A 22,258-nucleotide genomic window follows, 5' to 3' on the forward strand; every position below is an offset into this window, starting at 1 on the left:
TTAATTGATTAAGAGATTATCCACAATAATCATATAATCACCAACAACTTCAGATTATATACAGCAAAGTCTATTAGAAATTCATAAAATAGTATTAAGAGAGTGCTAACATACTTTCATCAATGTTTCACAGTTAAAATGTCAGCTGTAAGTATGCTTATCTAGTAGCGAACAAGAATGAAAAGGAAGATGCTGATGACAACATTTTAGGGATGCCTACTGTGTGGCAGGCACTATTCTAAGCTCTTTTCATGTATTAACATATTGAGTCCTTAGAACAATCTTATGTTGTAGGGATACTATTGTCTTCATACTCGAAATAGACTCAGCACAAAAGTCAAAAATAAAATGAATGTATTTTGCTTATATATTGAGCTCTGTAACCTCAAGCAGTGAATATAATTTTAAAGGGTCAGGAAACATTTAGCAAATTAGTCATTTACTGGACCTTATAAAACCTCAATAGGCCGAGCACAGTGGCTCATGCCACCGAGGCAGGTGGATCATCTGAGGTCAGTAGTTCGAGACCAACCTGGCCACCATGATGAAACTCTGTCTCTACCAAAAATTTAAAAAAAAAAAAAAAACTAGCCGGATATAGTGGCACACATCTGTAATCTTAGCTACTCAGGAGGCTGAGGCAGGAGAATTGCTTGAACCTGGGAGGTGAAGGTTGCAGTGGTCCCATACCATGCTACAGCACCCAACCTGGGTGACAGGGAGAGACTCCATCTCCAAACAACAACAACAATAAAACCTCAGGGGAACATCATACACTGGGGCCTGTCAGGGGTTGGGGGGCTAGGGGAGAGACAGCATTAGGAGAAATACCTAATGTAGATGACGGGTTGATGGGTGCAGCAACCACCATGGCACATGTATTCCTATGTAACAAACCTGCACATTCTGCACATGTCTCCCAGAACTTAAAGTATATATTATATATATATATACACACACACACATATATATACACACACACACACGCACATACACACACACACACACATATACACACAAACCTCAGTAAATCCTCTGGTCCTCTATCACCCTCTAAGAAATGATAAAGCACATACCAAGTTCTGGACCACATGTAGTAAAGCTAGAAATAAATTTACAGGGACAGACACTCTGAAATATTCCTGTTATGACTTTCTACATTGTTCGAATCTTGCACAATATGTATGTATTCTATGGTCATAAAATGACTAGTTAAAATAATAAAAAGGAACTTTTTTTTTTTTCTTGTGAGTGTATAGAAACCAGCCCTAATACATCTAAAAAACAAAAACAAAAAAGGGCTCAGGGGTAAGTGGGGACCTATCCCGGTAAGAATTTTGGGGTAATATGTGGAGTTGAAGGAAGATCTCTTCCCCAGCCCCAAGAGATCAAAATCAGATTAGAGGCTGATTGACTCTGGGCCGTGCGCTCGCGTGGATCCCCTGTGCTGACTGGAATATGCAGTGTGACTGGGCCCTCTGCTCTCTCTGTGGCCAGCAGGGTGGAGAGTTGTGGTTGTCAGTCTCACCAGGTCAAGATCTGCGGGAGAAGATTTGTATAGGAGGAGGAGGCAGTGTATAGCAAAAACACCTGATGTCCGCTACACAGCGGGGAGAACAAAACCAGGTAAACTCACACAAAGGTGCAGGGCCAGAGACCATGTTATATTAGAAGCATGCCCTGTGGCATCCAGCCTGGAATTATGAGGATAATAACAAGGAAACAAGGCTAGAAATTAATATTGCCAGGAGCTAGCCTGTGGAAAATTCTTCCTAATCTAACAGCTCATATACAGAAACAAGCAAACACAAACACTTGAGGTTTTTTAAACATTTGACAAAAATTTTAAAACTTTACATTATGTTACCAATAACAAGTTGTGAAACCAAAAAAAAATTGTTTAAACTATCAATAATTAAAAACACATTTTGATTACCATCCTAGAGGACAACTGAATAAACTTCCAATACACCATATGTAGAATGATAGCATAAAATTGTCATATGAAGACTAATCAAATAGTATGCAACTAAAAAAAGGTACAAAAATATTATAAGGGCATATTAGGTAATTAATTATGTTATCATTGTGGATTTTTTCATGATTGTAGGATTTTTTAGTTTTTTCAAGTTGTAATTTGTTGTGAATTTATATTCTAAATCACTTTCCTTTCATATGTAATTTTGGTTTCTTTTTTCTTAAAAAGTGTTCCCAGAGTTGTAAAAGATTCAAGCCCCACACAACGTAGCTCTGCCCGTGCATTGAGGCCTGGCACCCCTGGCCACTTGGATGGAGTGAAGTGGGGCAGGAAGTAGCTTTTCACTATCCCACATTCCCTGAAGACCCTGATGCTGGGGTTGAGACCCAAACAAGAAAGCTGGGATATAACTAATAGGGAAATAACTATCATCTGTTTGAGCTTTTTTCAGTTTGTAGAACTAACTGAAGTTAGTTATTCCTTATTTATCCAAGAGATGGTAAGTTATGTAAATGTTCTATACCAGGACTTACGGTGATGAAGAGGATAAGAGGTGAGGCAGAGAGAGTAATCGAACCCCAGTGAGCGTAAGTGGCTGAGAAACCATGGCCCCTGAACCTGAAGCCTTTCCTTGGTGTTGGTGTACTTCGTGGTCACATGGATGATTTAATGTCCCTAAGGCAGTTGTCTTCCATGGGAGGGATTCTCCTTAAAGGGAATCTTCCTATTACCAATGTCATGTAACAAACCATCCCCACATTTAGTGGGTTAGAATAACAGCAATTCATGATTGCAGTCAGACAGAGGCAGGAGCTCGAGTAGCTGGGAGCTTGCGTAGTCTCTCAACTGAGAGTAGTAGTCTCTCTCTCGTCAGATCATCTCAGGGCCTCTCCATGTTTGTTTGGGCTTCCTCACAGCATGGCCATCTTATGGCAGTGAGACTGCTTACATGGCAGGTCTGGGCTCCAGCATGAGTGTTCCACCAAGCAAGGTGGAAGTTGCATGGCCTTTTCTGACTCAGCGTTATAAGTCACACAACTTCACTTTTCCCACATTCCATTGGTAACAAACTACACACAAACTCACAGATTCAAGGAGTGGGAGAACTGGGCTCCAAATCTTGATAAAGGAGCAGCACAGCTCTGGAAGATGGTGTGGGACAGGAGATATTCTACGGCAATCTTTGGAAAATACAATCTGCTACAGTGTCCCCAAATCCTTATTTTTTAAAATTATTATTTATTTATTTTGATACTGAGTCTCGCTCTGTCACCAGGCTGGAGTGCAGTGGTGTGATCTTGGCTCACTGCAATCTCTGCCTCCTGGGTTCAAGCGATTCTCCTGCCTCAGCCTCCCAAGTAGCTGGGATTACAGGTGCTCACCACCACACCCAGCTAATTTTTGTATTTTCAGTAGATATGGGGTTTCACCATGTTGGCCGGGATGGTCTCGATCTCTTGATCTTGTGATCCACCCACCTCAGCCTCCCACAGTGCTGGGATTACAGGCGTGAGCCACCGCACCTGGCCCAAATCCTTATTGTAAAAAGGAGGCACTGGATCTGAGAACCCTTGTCACAGCCCTGAATACGTTTTGGATGGAGCCAAGCACTAACTGACAGGATTAAAATCAGAGTGCCTGGCAGCAGGTCTTGCTCCGGTTCTTGACTTGCAGCTGTCATCCTGCTCCCACCTCACATGGGCCTGACAGACATGAGGCTGCCAAATCACATGTTAGAAACCTCTGGAGATGGACACAGGTTGATGCCATGTAAAAAGTCAGAGGGAAAGTTCTGGATTCTGGACTTTTTTTCTGCTAAGTTTTAAAGGCGTAATAATGTTCTAAGAAACCTTAGGTCTGGCTTACCATTGTTTCAGTATTCTAAGACACACATTTTTAAAATCTCTGAAATAGGAATGAATCTTACAATTGATGCCAGGTTTTGTTCTTGACATAGTTGATATTTGCTGCATACAGCTTTAAAAGTTTTAGAAGGAATGTCAGCATCTTGGGAAGAAATCCAAGAGACAAATGTGGGGAACTCTTAAGAAACGTTGCCCATCATGGCTCTTAATGGCACAGAGGATGATGTTTTATAGAAAGATATGGACACCTATGATCCCAATTTGAAGTGATTCAAAGAGATGGATGCTGTGTAGAAGTTTTAGAGATATCTAAGTCATTTTATTTTGCTTATATTTCCTTTCTATGTATGTACAAACATGATCTATAATAAAAGCTCATGTCTAAATGAGTCTGAAAGATCTTTTTTAATGTGCAGAAAATTTTAAAAACACCTTCTAATTGGCAGGAAACCATCATGTTATGGCTCCATGGCAGTATTTTTCTTTCTTAATGGTACCTAAAATATTAATGCATGTTGCAATCGATGTCTCAGAGTGGGTGAAACACAGGAGATAAGCCTTGTTTTCACCTCAGAGGTGGGTGAAGACCTAAGTGACTTCTAAGAAAGAGCCCATGGAATGCAGTGATGTCTGAGAGGTGAGGAGTCAGAAATGTCAGTGATGTGTAGGCCCATCCCCTGTCTGAGAATCCAACACCTTATACCTAAAGATCTGTTCAAATATTGGCTTCAATACCTCATTTCCCAAACTCAGATCTGTGGTCTGCCAAGGTGCTTCCAATTTTTAGGACAAAAAAGCTGAATGTTTGAAATTGGATACATGGGCTCCATAGGTATCAGGCATCTTGCTCTCAGACACTACTGAGAAAATGTCAATCCTCTTTTTAGTAACATTAATCACATTAAGTGCAACTCACATGCTGTTCATTCCTGGAATGTCCCACTTGTCCCAAGCCCCTGTAATGTCTGACTTGTCCTTCAAAACTCATAATCCCTTTAGGGCCGCTTTTGCCCCCTCTCTTCTGGGCTACCATGGCAACCAGAGTATGCCTCTGCAATAGTATATATGCCATTGCCCAGGATTCTGTCTTTAAATTGCTTTTGGCCCTACTAGAACACGACTTTATTTCCCCAGCATATGGTATGTTTCTTATGAAGTAAACTCAATAAGCACTCAGTAAAATGCTTATTGAATGCATGCTTCATGAGAAGTCTTTGCTCTTGTGGAAGCTAAAGAAGCCTCCACATAGAAGTTCATTTTGAATATTAATTTATATTAACTTTTGTCAAGAGTTTTCTCACATTGTGGCAAACAGCACTGGACTAAGATTCAAGTCTCTTTTACAAGGTCCTATGACTTTGAGCAACTTCCCTAACCCTGCTGGGTCTTGGTCTCCCCATCTTCTGTGAACCTCTCAAGGGTGCCCTTTATTTTCCATTATTTAGCACAGTGCCTGACACATAGAATGTGCTCAGTAAATATTTATTTTAATAATGTAATCTGTAAAACAAATGAAGGGATTGGACAAATCTCAAAGGGCACTCTTTGGTTTCCTCATAATGCAAATAAACACTTCTCCTCACCTCATTCAATCAAAACACTTAATAATTCTTAGTTCATAGGATATAGTTTAACAAAGTAAACTTATAAGGCTGCTTGGAGGTATCTCAGCAACTTATTACCATCCTAGCAACTTACTACCATTACACTCAAATGATGGGTATAGAGCAGATAAATTTACCGAAGGTACATGTTGAAGTTTGGAACTTAAGGCCATTTTTATCGATTACCATGTAATAGGGTTTTACTGGTTCCTAGAGACATTCCTCAGACCCTCTCCCACCTATTGGCTGACACCTGAAATTTTATCATCTTCTCAGTGTGAAGGTCTTTCTATCTTTAAAAAAACCATAGAATATTCATAATTTTTTTCAATAGTGCTCAATACTAGAATAAATATCTTTATGTATTAGCTACATGGAGCTTTTAAAGATAACATTGGTGAGTTGAGAAGTAATATTATTCCTGTTTCATGATACTATATCTATATATATAATGTATATTTACTATCTCTATCTATATGAATGTATATCTGTATGTGTGTATATGTTTGTGTGTGTGTGTGTGTGTGTGTGTGTATATATATATATATATATATATAGAGAGAGAGAGAGAGAGAGAGAGAAAGGGTCTCACTCTGTCACCCAGGCTGGAGTGCAGTGGTGCAATCACAGCTCACTGCAGCCTTGACCTCCCTGGGTTCAGGTGACCCTTTCACCTCAGCCCCCGCAAGTAGCTACAGGTGTCTGCCACCACACCTGGCTAATTTTTATATATACATATTTTTTTTTGGTAGAGATAGGGTTTTGCCACGTTGCCCAGGCTGGTCTTGAATTCCTGGGCTCAAGTCATTCACCTGCCTCGGCCTCCCAAAGTGTTGAGATTATAGACATGAGCCACCACACTTGGCCCATTATAACATTTTAAAGGAATTAAATTAGTAAATCGTCACTGCAGATCTGCTGTATGACAGCTGGTGGCAATTTGTCATACGTTGGTTGTAGTGGGCAGGTTAAGTCTGCAAGTTCATATGTTATAGCCAATGATATAACAAGTCTTTGCTAAAAATCATAGGCAGGCCACATTTCTCTTGGAGCTCTGTATTGGATGTCAAGGTATTAAGTTAGTATCACTCGTTTATATCAATGCATAAAGAAAGGTCTGGAAGTGCACTCTTTAAGTGGGGAAAAACCACAAAGTTTCAAGGATAAAAAATGGAGCAACTGAGGCATTACTAAAATGGAAACAAAATTATGTTCAGAAGGTGTCATGGGGCATCCTGGATTTTATTAAATAACAATTAATTGACATTCCATTAATTAACAATTACCAATGCTCTATAACAACCACACAATCTCAGCAGTGAGTAACATAATCATCTATTTAGCTTGTGTGCCTGCAGCCCTCCAGCTGGCCTGGAGTTAGCTGCTCTGGGTTGGGCTTAGCTGAGACTGACTCTGCTCCATGTGTTTCTCATCCTCCTCCTGGGACCAGCGAGCTAGATCAAGATGTTCATCTCTTAGTTACAGCAGTGAAGCAAGGAACAATTACACAAGTCCTTTTCTAGCCATTAGTGATACCACACCCACTAACATTCCATCGGTGAAAGCAAGTCACATGGCTGAACCCAAAGTTAAGAGGCAGGGAAATACATCTGCCTCTTGGTAAGAGGAACTTCAAAGTCAAATGGTAACAGGTGGGAATCGATACAAGGAGAGGTAGAAAATTAAAACCATTCATGTGGCCGGGCCTGGTGGCTCACGCCTGTAATCCCAGCACTTTGGGAGGCCAAGGCAGGTGGATCACTTGAGATCAGGAGTTCGAAACCAGCCTGACCAACATGGTCAAACCCCGACTCTACTAAAAATACAAAATTACCCAGGCATGGTGGCGCACTCCTGTAATCCCAGCTACGTGGGAGGCTGAGGCCAGAGAATCACTTGAACCCAGGAGGCAGAGGTTGCAGTGAGCTGAGATCATGCCATTGCACTCCAGCCTGGTCAATAAGAGTGACACTCTGTCTCAAAAAACAAACAAACCAACAAAAAACTATTCATGCAATTTACTGCATATACTAAAATGTAAATTATTTACAGCAGGCGTTATTTCCAGTAAACCAAGCCCATTGGAAGAATAGTGGATTTTTCAGGTATCATTAAATTTGGCTGAAAACCTCCCAGCTCTGCCTGTGATCTGCAATCTTGTCATTCCCAATTAGAACATTCCGGGCTGTGAAAAAACAGAACATTAAAAACTAGTAGAACTACCCAATTGTTCCCTGTCTTTTTACTTATTTTTAATTGAGATGTGGGCACCTGGGTGGTTTTGACTGAATTTCTTACTAGAACAGGAAAACTACGTCATAGCTTTATGTCAGGAACACGTATAAATAAATGCTGCTTACTAATTATGGAAGACCAAACAAAATGGACAGGAAGAAAAGGGTGGGTAAGTTCACTAATAAACTTCATTCCAAACTTCCTTAAACAAACCCATCTGCCCTTTCTTGTTAACAAAGCAAGCTAGAAAACTGACCTTTTGAAGTTAACCCTGTAGAAGTATTGGCACTGACCCTTAATTCCTACTGACCTATTCATTGGCTAATGGATGTTAAGGTGTTTTGCCTGTCTGGTTGCCTCATTGATGATGTGGACCTATCAGGTGGGTGCCAGATCTAATTCTGATCTGCATGACTTTTTGAGCTGTAACTGCTTAATCACTACTCATGGGGGCAGCCATAATGACTGGAACTCCATAGCTCAAATTCAGTGCTCACATACAAACAAGTTGCAAATTCGGGACTCAAACTCTACTTCCAATGTAAAGAAAAATCATTTTGCTTAAGTAAGCCTATCTCCCTTTATTATACATGCCAATACAGGAAGTTGTGTGCTGAGCCCCCTGTCATGGTATGTAGGAAGTCAAATATAGTTTTGGAAATGCAAATACATTTTCATTTGCTGATGGACATGTATTATTTATGAAGTCATTGGTTGTAAGTAATAGAAAATTCAATTTAAACCTTTTTGGTTCATGTACTGGAAAATCTCAGAGGCATATGAGTTTCAGAAGAATTTGATCCAGGGGCTTGATAATTCAGTTTTTCTCTCTCACTAGACTCTAATATGTATAGTGAGGGCTCCATCGCGAGGCTGGTTCCCCTTATTTGAATCTAAGGGAGACTCCTTACATTTGCAATGATTTGTCTGCCCTGAACCAATCCCTGTGGTCAAAGGAAGGGATTGAGCTGATTGACTGAGACCTGGGCAACCTAAAACGGGCTCACTGCGCCAAGACGGATAGGATCAAATTTCATGACTACCATTCAATGAGGAGAAGAAGAGAACCATGATGTCCAAATAATGGTGTCATGGAAGGCAGAACTCTGTCTCCAAATTAAGTACATGATTATTTTTGTCAATTGAAGTATAAAAGGTTCACAAATGAAACTTGTATTTTCTGCCCAATTTCAAACAATTCCCTGGAATTGAAGGATTTATATGAAATTGTTGGTTCTCCTTGACAGCCTACCCACTTCCACCCCATATTTAATAAGAGACCAAAGTCAGAAATGGATAGTGCAGCTTATATACCATGGTAACTAAAACCATAGCCAATCTGTGTCCATAGGTTGTGTTGTTTAGAAAGCTTGGGCAGAGATAAAAGGGTCAAATGGCCTCTCATCTATCTGGCATAACTGTTCTACTTTAAGTCAAAGTTGAACATTCAAGCCTCAGCAGCAATATCTCAAATGTCAATTTAAGAAAAAACTTCAATTTCAAATTAGCTTGTTCTTCAAAGGGTATTTGAAAACATTTGTTTGCTTAAGCAACTAAAAACTTAGTCATATGGTTGGGACTCAAAGTAACGGGCTGGTGCAGACTTGTAAGTTTATAAGCTCCACTTGCCCACATGTTTTTTGCATTAATTTGTGTCATCCTTAAAGCCAATAAGTTATTGAGCCTTTTACAACCGACAAAGTAGCATACTTCTTCCTCTTGGGGATATGAAAGCATGTTATAAACACTATTACCCTAGAATCCCTTGAGATTGTGTGTGTGCGTGTGTGTGTGTGTGTGTGTGTGTATGCATATGTATGTACCATATGTACCTCCTTATGAACAGATAATTGAGTGTCTACTATGTACAAGATATGTAATGCAAGTCACCTTAATTTGCAGAATCACCATATTTAATATAAGTCCTATTGTACAGATGATAAAACTGAGTCTTGGAGAGGCTAAATGATTTTCCCAGTAGCCATAGAGCTACCAAGTAGCAAAGCCTGAGTTGAACTCAGCTCTGCCTGTGGTCACAGCTCATGATCTGATTTGCCAAATTTCACTGCCTCATTCCCTCTCTAGGACTTAAATTAAGTCACATTTCTCATTTTGCTTTTTAGCTTTGCCTCCTTCCCTGCCCAGCTTGTCTGCTGCATTCCATAGTCATTGACTCACTAAATACTGATTGAGTACCTCTTATATGCCAGACACTGTTTTAGGTGCTAGAGATGCAGCACGAACAAAGTAGACAAAAATCCCTGCCCTCGTGGAGCTTACAATTTTAGTTGGAATGGTTCAGTCAACTGTGCCTTGATCTCCCAGATTTCCATCGTAAATACCTTTGTCTTCTGATCATTCAATAAACTCAAGGCCTCTCCTCAAAATGTTGTCCTGAAATATAACTCCATATGTCAAATTCCTAAGGATGGTGGCAATTTTCCTTCCTTCTTCTGATCCAAGACACTCTTTGCTGCCCCATTGTTTCAGTTTCAGAGAAGGTGGCCAATCTCTGCCTTGACTGTTTGCCCAGTGGCACCTGGATATATGGGCACTGAGGCGTCCAGTGGGTCAAGAGATGGGAGTCACAGGTCCAGTTTCCAGGAGAGCAGCTTCTGAACCTGAGATGTGCAGGTAAGGAGTTCGTTGATAAGTGCTCTGAGGCACACACAGAGAGAAATGTTGAACTGCTATGCACCCACCACAGAGGTCAATTCTACAGGGAGGTCTGGGGCTAGAATGGCCTTCGGAGACGTACCCAACTGGTGTGAGAGGTTGATGCCTTTGTACTCCCACTTCAATCAGTTGTTAGATATAGGCTGCCCTGGGAAGAGACTGACTTTGGGGGAGGTAGCTCTCTCTAGCCATGGCAAATTTCCAGATAGCGTCTCACCTGAGTGTTGGACTTCAACACACCTAGAAGCTGGAGGAATGAATGCTTCAGTCCTGGAGTGGAGGTTCCGGGAAACACACGACAGTCTCCACTGCAAAGGGCTTCTTCACGTGTAAGCAGAGTGGCATCTCCTCCCTGCCTTCCCTAGCTAGAATGTTCTCATGGGCCCCTCAACTCTAGATATTACTTCAGCAAGGTTTTGAAGAAAATCAGAAGTCTCAAAAACATGGAACACAAACTTCAGTACCCTTAGACTCACCAACACTACAGGAAAACTGGGCAGAGAGCCTCTAAGGCAAAGCTGTAAGTGTGAGCTACCATTGATCAAATCTGCTACTTACCTATAACTGGCTTTTCCATGTTGGTAACATCAGAAACATTTATTTGACTGGATTTTGTTATTATTTAGTTCCTTTTGCTCTTAAGCACTATGATATTGTTTTGTTTAGTTATAGTTAACACTTATTGGGCCAAACTAGGCATTGAACCTAAAGTTACACAGATTATCTCATTTAATCGTCAAAATAATCCAATGAAATAGGTATCACTATTATCTCCACTTAACAGATGAGGATATTGTGAGGCACAGTGAGGTTGGGGAGCTTCCACATGGTCACGTTACTGAGTGACAGAGCTGATATGAGAACTCAAGTCTACCTGATGACATTGCTTGAGCTCTTACCCCTATACTTTCCTGCTTCTCTCCCTTTCACAGGGTTGTCCTGGGTTTCCTTTAAATTAAGTATAAAGACATACTCTTGGATCCTCCATGTCCCATTGACTTATTGATTGAATCATTAAACAAACATACCATATTCTAGATAGTATCCAAGGCACTGGAGCTGTGATACACAAGACAGGGACATTTATTGCTCTCAAACATTCTCCCAGGATGGTGTGAGGCATCAGAGAAGTAAACAGACACTCACAAGATAGAGGGATACATGATAAGCTATGTGTCTTAATCCATTTGTGTTGCTATAAAGGAACACTTGAGGCTGGGTAACTTAAAAAGAAAAGAGGTTTATTTGACTCACAGTTCTGCAGGCTGTACAAGAAGCATGGTGCCAGTATCTGCTGTTGGCAGAAGCCTCAGGCTGCGTCCACTCATGGCAGAAGGCAAAGAGGAGCCAGTGTGTCACATTGTGAGAGAGGGAGCAACAGAGAGGGAAGGGAGGTGCCAGGCTTTTTTCAACAATGAGTTCTGATTGGAACAAAGAAGGAGGACTCACTCCCAGTGAGGATGGCATCAGATAGTCATTCATAGGGGGTCCACTCCCATGACCCAAACACCTCCCACCAGGCTCCACCTCCAACACTGGGAATCAAATTTCAACATGAGACTGTGCAGTCAAATAAACTACACCCAAGTTGTAGCAATATGGGAAGCCCAGAGTACTGTAGGTGCACATAGGAGGGACTCCACCCAGTCGTGGGGGTGGGAGAGATGGTCAGTGAGAGTTTCATGGAAAGGATATGTAAGCAGAATCCTAAAGCAATTATCCAGGTAAATGTGTATATGTATGTGTAGGGGTAGAGCATGGGAAAAATGTTCTAACAAGCAATAGAATGCAAATGCTTGGAGGCAGACCCAAGAATTTAAAGAAATTGAGATGTCTGGGTCTCCTCTTTGAGAGTTTGGGTATGAAAAGGACATATGGAGTAGGGACCCAGATCATGCAAGCTTTCCAAGCCACATTCTAAAGATTGCATTTTATCCTAAGATAATTGGGAAACCATTGAAGAGTGTTAAATAGGGTGACATTGTCAGATTTGCATTTTATTTTGTGAATAAGTGGTTAGTTTTCTTTTTAACAGCTTCATTGTGGTATACTTTGCATAAAATAAACTGCATATAGTTAAAGTGTACAATTTGATAAATGTTCACATACGTATATACCTCTGAAACATTATTTTCCTGCTTCAGATTGCTAACACATTCTCACTTTAAGTTGTTATGTTTATTTAAGCTCTTGCTCTATAAGTTCCAGTCAACGTTTGTTGTCTTTAGGAGACAGTTATTTTGTCCTGGGAAAACATGTTTCTGTTTTAATCTACCCTGCCTGGTAATGTGTTTTAAGCAGGAGCTGAATCCCTTCATGTGAGTTGAAGAACAGAGAAGGAATAAACCCCAGAGCTGGATGCTCCAGATACCACAGAATTCGATAGGCTACTATTTTTGGTACCACTCTGCTAGGCAACTCCTGCGGGCAATAGTTGCCTAGATTAAAATCTGCCATCCCAGGGAGTTTGATGTGGAAGAGGTGGATGAGTGGATGTTAAATATCAGCTGGCCAGTCTTGTTTTCATCAACCCTCATCCCAATAGGGGTTTTTGCAGTACTTTTATGTACCCTGACAACACTAGCAGACTGTGTTGATGCTGCCGGTTTCAATGGCAAAGGGACCAGCAAGGATTCATTTAAAGCCAGGCAGTGAAGAGGAAAAGGCAGAACCCAAAGGCCTTCCTCCACTATCCCCTCTGCCTGCTGCACATACCCAGCTGTCTGCCCCAGCCTGCCACCGCTCATTCCTCACACTCCTACTCTAGATGGCCTTCTGTCTCTCCAGGGTATTCTCACCCTTTTGGGTGTCACTGATAATTTCCTCAGAGTTTTGATTGCATCTGCTTCTGGAGCTATCTGCAGTAAATTTGGGGGAAGGGAACCAGCAGCCCATGCTAGTATACCACCTTAACAGAAAGAGGAAGAGGCCTGAACACGTTTCTTATAGACACAAAGCACCTTTGAGTCTACCTTCCCCATAAGAAGAGTGGTAGGGCGGGCCGCCCACGGAGGCCTGGTCAAGAACCAGCACTTCTTAAAGGAGAAGAAAAGATATTAAATGCTAGCCTTCTATTTTCCTCTCAAAGTAAACCTAAGTTAAATCTTTAAGGTAATGACTCAGAAACTCTGAAAAGCGTTTAATAATAGCTCTTGATGATTCATATGAATGTTTTACTCTAAAGATGCTTGTCTTGGAGGAATGTTGGTGTGAAACTTTTGCTCCTAGGAAGTAGAAGTGAAAGTCTGAGTACTTATTGCTTTGTGAAGTGGTTATGATAATAGTAATTAATAACTTTGTTTCTCTAGGCACTGCCAAAGAATTGGGCATTGCAAAAACACTCTAGAATAAAGCGATAAATAGATGGAGTAGCTAAAGACATTAATTAAGCTGCTTAAAATAAAGTACTGTTTCATTCCTTTTTAACCCCAGTGTCTACAAAGTTTACAAAAGAATCACTGAACTAATTGCTTGGGTAGATCCCAAGATTATAATTTGCAGAACTCTATTATTAGATAAAAATAAAACTCCAAGATTCTAAAATGCATTTGATATCAATGCTTAAGTTTGAGGCCAAACCTCTTCTAACTGATAGAACTGAGAGGGTTCTTCACCTGGTAATCTTGGCCTGGCCTGCCGCCAAGTGGCTGTGTGACCTAGGCCAAGTCACTTACCTCTGTGGGTCCCAGTTTCCTCATCTATTTCAGTTCACCGAAATAGATCTCTAGGCTAGTCCACCATTCTCTTCACTTCCATGAAATCTATCCTTTCTGATATATTGCATGCTTTAGCAGACCCATCCCTGGAAAACTGTATGTAAAAACTGCTTTGGTATATCAAACCTAATTTTTCCCATGGGCTTAGGCCAGAGCTTTCTGAGGAGTGCCTCGTACACTGGTGAACCAGGAAAGTGATACAGATGGTAGCATCATTGATGCCCTCAGTTTTCAGGGTGGCTAGGCTGGAGTCCCCAAGACAACTCAGGATCTGAAGTAACCTCACATACTGTACAAATATAATTTTTATGAGTGCTTGGATGTGAAAAATTTTGGAAAGCCCTGTCTTCGGTTTATGAAGTAAGAGAAACATCCCCCACAGGAAGAAAAATTAAGATGCCATGGAATGATACTTAAGATTTCAGCAAAACTTAAAAAAAACATGTGCATACAAGCAGTATATTTCAATAAAAACTTTCAGATGAAATAGGGATAGTCATAAATATATGTTATGGTAATTCAGAAGAAAAGCCTATAAGAACCCTAGTAACTTTCACAGCAGATGTGGGAGAGCTAGACAGGAGTTTTTCCCCCTTACCTCTGAGTATGGCTGACATGGAAAAAGCTATCACTCTCCAAAAAACTTTTACAGAAACCAAGTTTACCTTTTTTTGTCGCTTTTATCACCTCATGGCACCTCTTTCTCTCCCTTTTAAAAATAGTCTGGTCCATTTCAGAGAGCACAAGATGACTGGCTTTGGCGTCTGGAGAGAGAAGATCTTCTCTCAATTCCAACAACCAACAGTATAATACTGACAAGTTACTTTAAAGAAAGAAATACAAATTCCTGTACAAATGTTTACCTTGTCCATTTCTAAATACAAATTCTGGGGTGACTTAAGATAAAAATAATCATTTTTTCAGCATAATTATGGGATCTTCTTGTTTCTTTGTTTCAAGTCATGCCAACCACAGAGATGATCTGAGAATGTGACACTTCACAGCCATCAATATCCAGGGAGTTCATCTGATTCAACACTTTGATTTCAGTTATAAAAACAAGGTTTCAGAGAGCTAGTTACCCCTAAAAAGTATTTAATGAGTCCAGAATCCAGGTCTACTTAAAATTTTTATATTAGTTTCCCTTTCTTCCCAGCCTTTCCCTAGTTTAAATGGCATTTATTGTATATTTTAAAAATATTTTGGTTTTGGCTGCCCAGCACATGAAGTTCTTTTTTATTTGCAGGGAGCTCCCAACTTTTGGTCACCTTCCCAACAGAAGCTGAAAGTGTTAGAAGAGGGCTTGCTTACATAGACTCCCTTGCAGCTAGGGCACAGACATGTGATCTATGCTCTGCCAATCTGACGTACCAGCAAAGACTTTTACTCTGGAATAGAAGGGAAGCAATTGCTCTCAGACAACATTAGCACAGTGCCTTCCTAACCAGAACCAGTAATGAGATATCATTTGGGAATCTGCCCTTTGGCCTTGAACTTGGTCCTCCAGACACATCAACATTTTTGTGAGCTCACCAGTATCTATTCAGTAAATTCTTTAGCCAGAATCTTCTATTCCTTGCAACTAAGACCCTTGACAAGTACAACTAATAATATTTCTATTTGTAAATCTTATCAAACACTTGCCATGTTCTAGGTATTGTTCTAAGCACTTACAAGTATACATTCATTTAATCCTCATAACTCCATGATATAGGTATCATGATTATGTCCATTTTACTGGTGAGAAAACTGAGGCACAGTGAGGGAAATAATTTCAGATTCAGAAATTTTCTCAAAATTTTAAGCAATGAAGAAGGAGGGCTAGGATTTGAACCAGGCTGTTTGGATCTAACTCTGAGCTCTTAATTGCTACACATACTACTTCTGCCTAATTTTTTCTGATTACATAATTAATAACTATAGAAATATTTAAACACTATAGAAGAGTAGAAGAAAATACAAATAAAACACAACTCTACTGCTTATCAAAAACTATTGTCTACAATAGTTAAACTATTTAAGTTTAGCCAGTACAGTACAATTTACTTCCTTGGTCACACTAACCATATTCCAAGTGCTCAGCAGCTCAGGAGCCTCATGGCTACTGTGCAGATGTAGCACATTTCTGTCATCTTAGAAAGTGTTAGTGGATGATGCTGGAGAGTCTGCTGGCATCCTCTCTTCGTAGCTCTCTGTGGCTATGTCCACACACACGTAATTTTACATAAATGGTAAAAAGCTGTAGATGAAAGAGAATAAAGAAGAGCCCCACAATAAAAAACAGCTTTTAAAATATTATTTTCTAATAAACCAAGAGTGCATGACTCCTTCGGTTCATAAATGTTTTTCTCTAGGCTCTTACAACCATATAAAGTCACATATTCACATGTATAAGGCCTTATTGTTGTTGATAAACACTTTTAGCCCACTTTCTTTTTTCACTTAATAAAACATTATGAAAATCATTTTAAGTTGGCCAGTGCAAATCTAATTTATTAGTGGCTGTGTGGAATTCCATGGTTCAGACATTTGACAATATTTCCAATCTTCCCTCATTGATGTGCTTCTTTCCATTTTTTTCTATCACAAGCAATGCCCAATAAACATTACTGGCCATAGATCCTTATAAACTAAGACTTCTATTTCTACAGGATTGATTCCTAGGAGTAGGATTGTTGGATTAAAGGGAATGTTTACATTTAATTTTAATAGCTATTGCCAAATTCTATTAGAATTTGGGCTAGAATGATCCCCATCTCCTCCAGCAATGCATTAGTCTACTGTAATCTGCCCTCTCTTTTCCTCTTCTGTCTCCCCCTACTCCAGACACCCCCATCCTGGCCAGCACTGCATGCTATCACATCTTTTAATGACTCTCAGAATTATTAATGAATGTATTGTCTGTCAACATTAGCATATCAAGGGTGGAACAGTGGCAGTAGCTGCCCAAGGTATAAACAATAAAACGTCACACTGTATGTAGAGGATACAAAAACAGTAATAAAACTGACTAAAAGTTGGTTTGCTTTTTATTATCACCAGACATTGGCCATGCTAAACAGTGTTATAGGTAACATACCCCTGCCCTCAAAAATCTTTCATTGGCCTAAATTCTAGGCAATTTCTGTGGTTACTGTTGAGTCTTAAGAATAGGTAGAATAGATAAGTAAAGCTTCAAATCCCAGTTATGTACTTGGCCTCAAACACACATGGACTCAGCTACACGTTTGTTTCAAGAGTAAATTTATGAGGTTCTCAAAAATTCTCTCTAACTTCAGGTGTGGTTTATGTATGCAGCCATTGTGGTACCACACATTTTTGTGCTTAAACAGGAGATTTAAAATAAACCACGATAGCTGAATGCAATTTTTCTATTTTGAGATTAAAAAAAAAAATGAAAATATTTCCAGTTAGAATCAGTTTTGAATAACGTACTCTGAAGATACGTTAGCACCAGGCTTTAAAATTTTCCTTGAAGTTTGGTGCACAGAAATTGTGGAGAAGCCCATGAACAATGCAATAACCATAAAAAAATAAGGAAATAAATAATTCCATAGAAAACATAATCAAATGTTGAAGAAGAGTGCCAGGAAAAATGATAAAATGTGCCGGTCTTACAGTGGCAAGAAATCACAAGGGCAATATTTGAACACCTTGATCATTTTCACCAAGAACTAGACATTTACTCTACAGCAGTGGATCAAATCAGTGTTCACTATTCAATCATTTGTTAAGTTTCAGTAGAAGATGTAATAGAAACTTACAATGAGTTTTCTGGCAAAAATATTTTAGTGGAAGTGTTTCAACTGCAGAGACATTTGAAATCCACTGAGGTCAATCCTGAAGAAACAAAGATGTGAACAATGGTACAATTTCTGGAATTTCTTGTGAAATGTGATTTTTATTAATCTCTATCTAATTTATCTTTATGCTTAAGACTTTTCTTAAAGATTTATTGGTTGCTTCGTGTTAAAGAAACTTTCAAAATTAAAATTAATAATGGGTTTTTAATGAACTGTGAGTGAAGACAGGTGGACAAATCTGGCTGTTTCTTTAACATGGATATGCAAATGTTGACAAAATAACTGACATTTGCAGAAGTTAAAGCTCAAAATCAAGAAATACAATGTTTTCAGAGGAAAATGGTGGCTAGGACGCAGGACTAATTTGCAGCTCTCACTCGGATAGACAGACCAGCATGTGGAGACCCATATCGTGAACCTTTGCTCTAAGAACCACCATAGGAATATACCAGGAAGGCCAAGAGAATTAGCAGACGCTTTGAAGGAGGTGGATTGCTGCTGCAGGCTCCATGGGACAGCCAACAAACTCTGAGGACAAAGGACATAATCTCTTGGGAGCTCTATGGCCCAGCACACCACCTGACCAAGGGCAAGCTTGTATCCTTCCTATCCTACTGCAGCTGATGCACTCTTGAAAGCACCATCTTCTGGCTGGAGACCAACTAACACGAGACCAGTGCATTTAACAAAAATACAACCAAGGACCCTCAGAGTCCACTTCACTCCCCTGCCACCTCCACCAGAGCAGGTGCTGGTATCCACAGCTGCCAGACTAGAAGAGGAGTCACATCAAAAAACTCCTTGTGGACACTCTCCAGTACCAGCCTGGAGCCTGGCAGTTCTGCTGAGTGGCTAGATCCAGAAGAGAAATAACAATCACTGCAGTTTGGCTCTCAGGAAGCCCCATCCCTAGGGGAAGGTGGAGAGGACCACATCAAGGGAGCACCCCTGTGGGGCAAAAGAACAGCAACCCTTGATTCTCAGATCTTCCCTCTGACACAGTCTACCCAAATGAGAAGAAACCAGAAAAACAATTCTAGTAACATGATAAAACAAGGTTCTTTAATACCATCAAAAGATCACACCAGCTCACCAGCATTGGATCCAAACCAAGACGAAATCTCTGAATTGCTGGAGAAAACTGCCAGGAAAAGAATTCAGAAGGTCAATTATCAAGCTAATAAAGGAGGCACCAGAGAAAGGTGAAATCTGACTTAAAGAAATTTTAAAAAAAGATGCAGGATATAAATGGAAAAGTCTCCAGTGAAATAGATAGGATAAATAAAAAACAATCACAACTTCTGAAGATGAAGGACACTTTTAGAGAAATGCAAAATGCACTGGAAAGTCTCAGCAATAGAATCAAACAAGTAGAAGGCTTTCAAATTAACCCAGTCCAACAAAGACAAAGAAAAAATAATTTTAAAAAATGTACAAAGCCTCCAAGAAGTTTGTAATCCCTCCAACAAGGGATTACATTAAATTACCAAACCCAAGAATAATTGGTGTTCCCAAGGAAGAAGAGAAATCTAAAAGTTTGGAAAATATATCTGAGGGTATAATTGAGGAAAACATCCCTGGCCTTGCTAGAGATTTAGACATTCAAATCCAAGATGCTCAAAGAACACCTGGGAAATTCATCACAAAAAAAATCACCACCTCAGAACATAATCATCAGATTGTCTAAAGTCAAGACAAAGAAAAGAACCTTCAGAGCTGTGAGGCAAAAGCACCAGGTAACCTATAAAGGAAAATCTATCAGATTATCTAGCAGATCTCTTAGCAGAATCCCTACAAGCTAGAAGGGATTGGGGTCTTATCTTTAGCCTCTTTAAACAAAATAATTATCAGCCAATAATTTTGTCTCCAGTGAAACTAAGCTTCATAAATGAAGGAAAGCTAGTCTTTTTCAGACAAGCAAGTGCTGAGAGAATTCACCACTACCAAGCCAGCACTGCAAGAACTGCTAAAAGGAGCTCTAACAAATCCTCAAAATACACCAAAATATAATCTCCTTAAAGCATAATTCTGACAGGACCTATATAACAATAACATGATGAAAAAAACCACAAGATATTCAGGCAACAAATCACACAACAAACAGAATAGTACCTCACATCTCAATACTAAGGTGAATGTAAATGGCCTAAATGCTGCACTTAAAAGATACAGAATGGCAGAAAGAATTCACCAACCAAGTATCTGCTGTTTTCCAGAGACTCACCTGACACAGAAGGACTCACATAAACTTAAGGTAAAGGGGTGGAAAAAGATATTCCATGCAAATGGAAACCAAAAGTGAGCAGGAGTAGCTGTTCTTATATCAGACAAAACAAACTTTAAAGCAACAGTAGTTAAAAAAAGACAAAGAGGGACATTATATAATGATAAAAGGACTAGTCCAACAGGAAAATATCACAATCCTATATGTATATATGCACCTAACACTGAAGCTGCCAAATTTATAAAACAATCAGTCCTAGACCTAAGAAATGAGATAAACAGCAACACAATAATAGTAGGGGACTTCAGTACTCCACTGACAGCACTAGACAGGTCATCAGGATAGAATGTCAACAAAGAAACAATGGACTTGAACTATACCCTAGAACAAATGAATTTAACAGATATTTACAGAACATTCTACCCAACAACTGCAAAATATGCATTCTGTTCATCAGCACATGGAACATTCTCCAAGATAGTCCATATGATAGGCCACAAAACAAGTCTCAACAAATTTAAGAAAATCGAAATTATATCAAGTACTCTCTCAGACCACAGTGGAATAAAACTGGAAATAAACTCCAAATGGAACCCTCAAAACTATGCAAATACATGGAAATCAAATAACCTACTGCTGAATGATTGTTGGGTCAGCAATGAAATAAAGATAGAAATTAAAAAATTATTTGAACTGAACAATAATAGTGACACAACCTATCAAAACCTCTGGGATACAGCAAAAGTGGTGCTAAGAGGAAAGTTCATGGCATTAAATGCCTATGTCAAAAAGTCTGAAAAAGCACAAATAGAAAATCGAAGGTCACACCTCAAGAAACTACAGAAACAAGAACAAATCAGACACAAACCCAGCAGAAGGAAAGAAAGAGCAAAGATCAGAGCATAACTAAATGAAATTGAAACAAAAAAAGTACAAAAGATCAAGGACACAAAAAGCTGGTTCTTTGAAAAGATAAATAAAATTGATAGACCATTCATGAGACTAAACAAAACAAAAAACAAAACAGAAATAAGAGAGTAGATCCAAATAAGCTCAATTAGAAATGAAATGGGAGATATTACAACTGACACCACAGAAATACAAAAGATCACTCAAGGCTACTATAAGCACCTTTATGTGCATAAACTAGAAAACCTAGGGGAGATGGATAAATTCCTGGAAATATACAACCCTCCTAGATTAAACCAGGAAGAAATAGAAACTCTGAACAGACAAATAACAAGCAGTGAGATTGAAATGGTAATTTAAAAACTGCCAACAAAAAAAAGTCCAGGACCAGATGGATTCACAACTGAATTCTATCAGACATTCAAAGAAGAATTGGTACCAATCCTATTGACACTATTCCAAAAGATAGAGAAAGAGGGAATCCTCCCTAAATCATTCTATGAAGCCAGTATCACCCTAATACCAAAACCAGGAAAGGACATAACAAAAAAAGAAAACTACAGGCCAATATCCCTGATGAACATACATGCAAAAATCCTCAACAAAATACTAGCTAAGAGAATCCAACAATATATCAAAAAGATAATCCACCATGATCAAGTGGTTTCATACCAAGAATGCAGGGATGGTTTAACATAAGCAACTCAATAAATGTGATACATCACATAAATAGCATTAAAAACAAAAACCTCACGATCATCTCAATAGATGCAGAAAAAGCATTTGACAAAATCCAGCATCCCTTTATGATTAAAGCCCTCAGCAAAATCAGCACACAAGGGACTTACCTCAATGTAATAAAACCATCTATGACAAGCCCATAGCCAACATTATACGGAATGGGGAAAGGCTGAAGGCGTTCCGCCCTGAGAACTGAAACAAGACAAAGATGCCCACTTTCACCACTTCTATTCAACATGGTATTGGAAGTCCTAGCCAGAGCCATCAGACAAGAGAAACAGAAAAAGGGCATCCAAATAGGTAAAGAGGAATTCAAACAGTCATGTTTGCCAATGATATGATTATAGACCAAGAATACCCTAAAGCCTCATCCAGAAATCTCCTTGAACTGGTAATGACTTCAGCAATGTTTCAGGATATAAAATTAATATGCACAAATCAGTAGCTCTGCTATACACCAAAAGTGACCAGGCTGAGAATCTGACTCCTTGAACTCAACCTTTTTTA

This window comes from Macaca thibetana, chromosome 2 (genome assembly GCF_024542745.1).
Source record: "Macaca thibetana thibetana isolate TM-01 chromosome 2, ASM2454274v1, whole genome shotgun sequence".
In the NCBI taxonomy this organism is placed as follows: Eukaryota; Metazoa; Chordata; class Mammalia; order Primates; family Cercopithecidae; genus Macaca; species Macaca thibetana.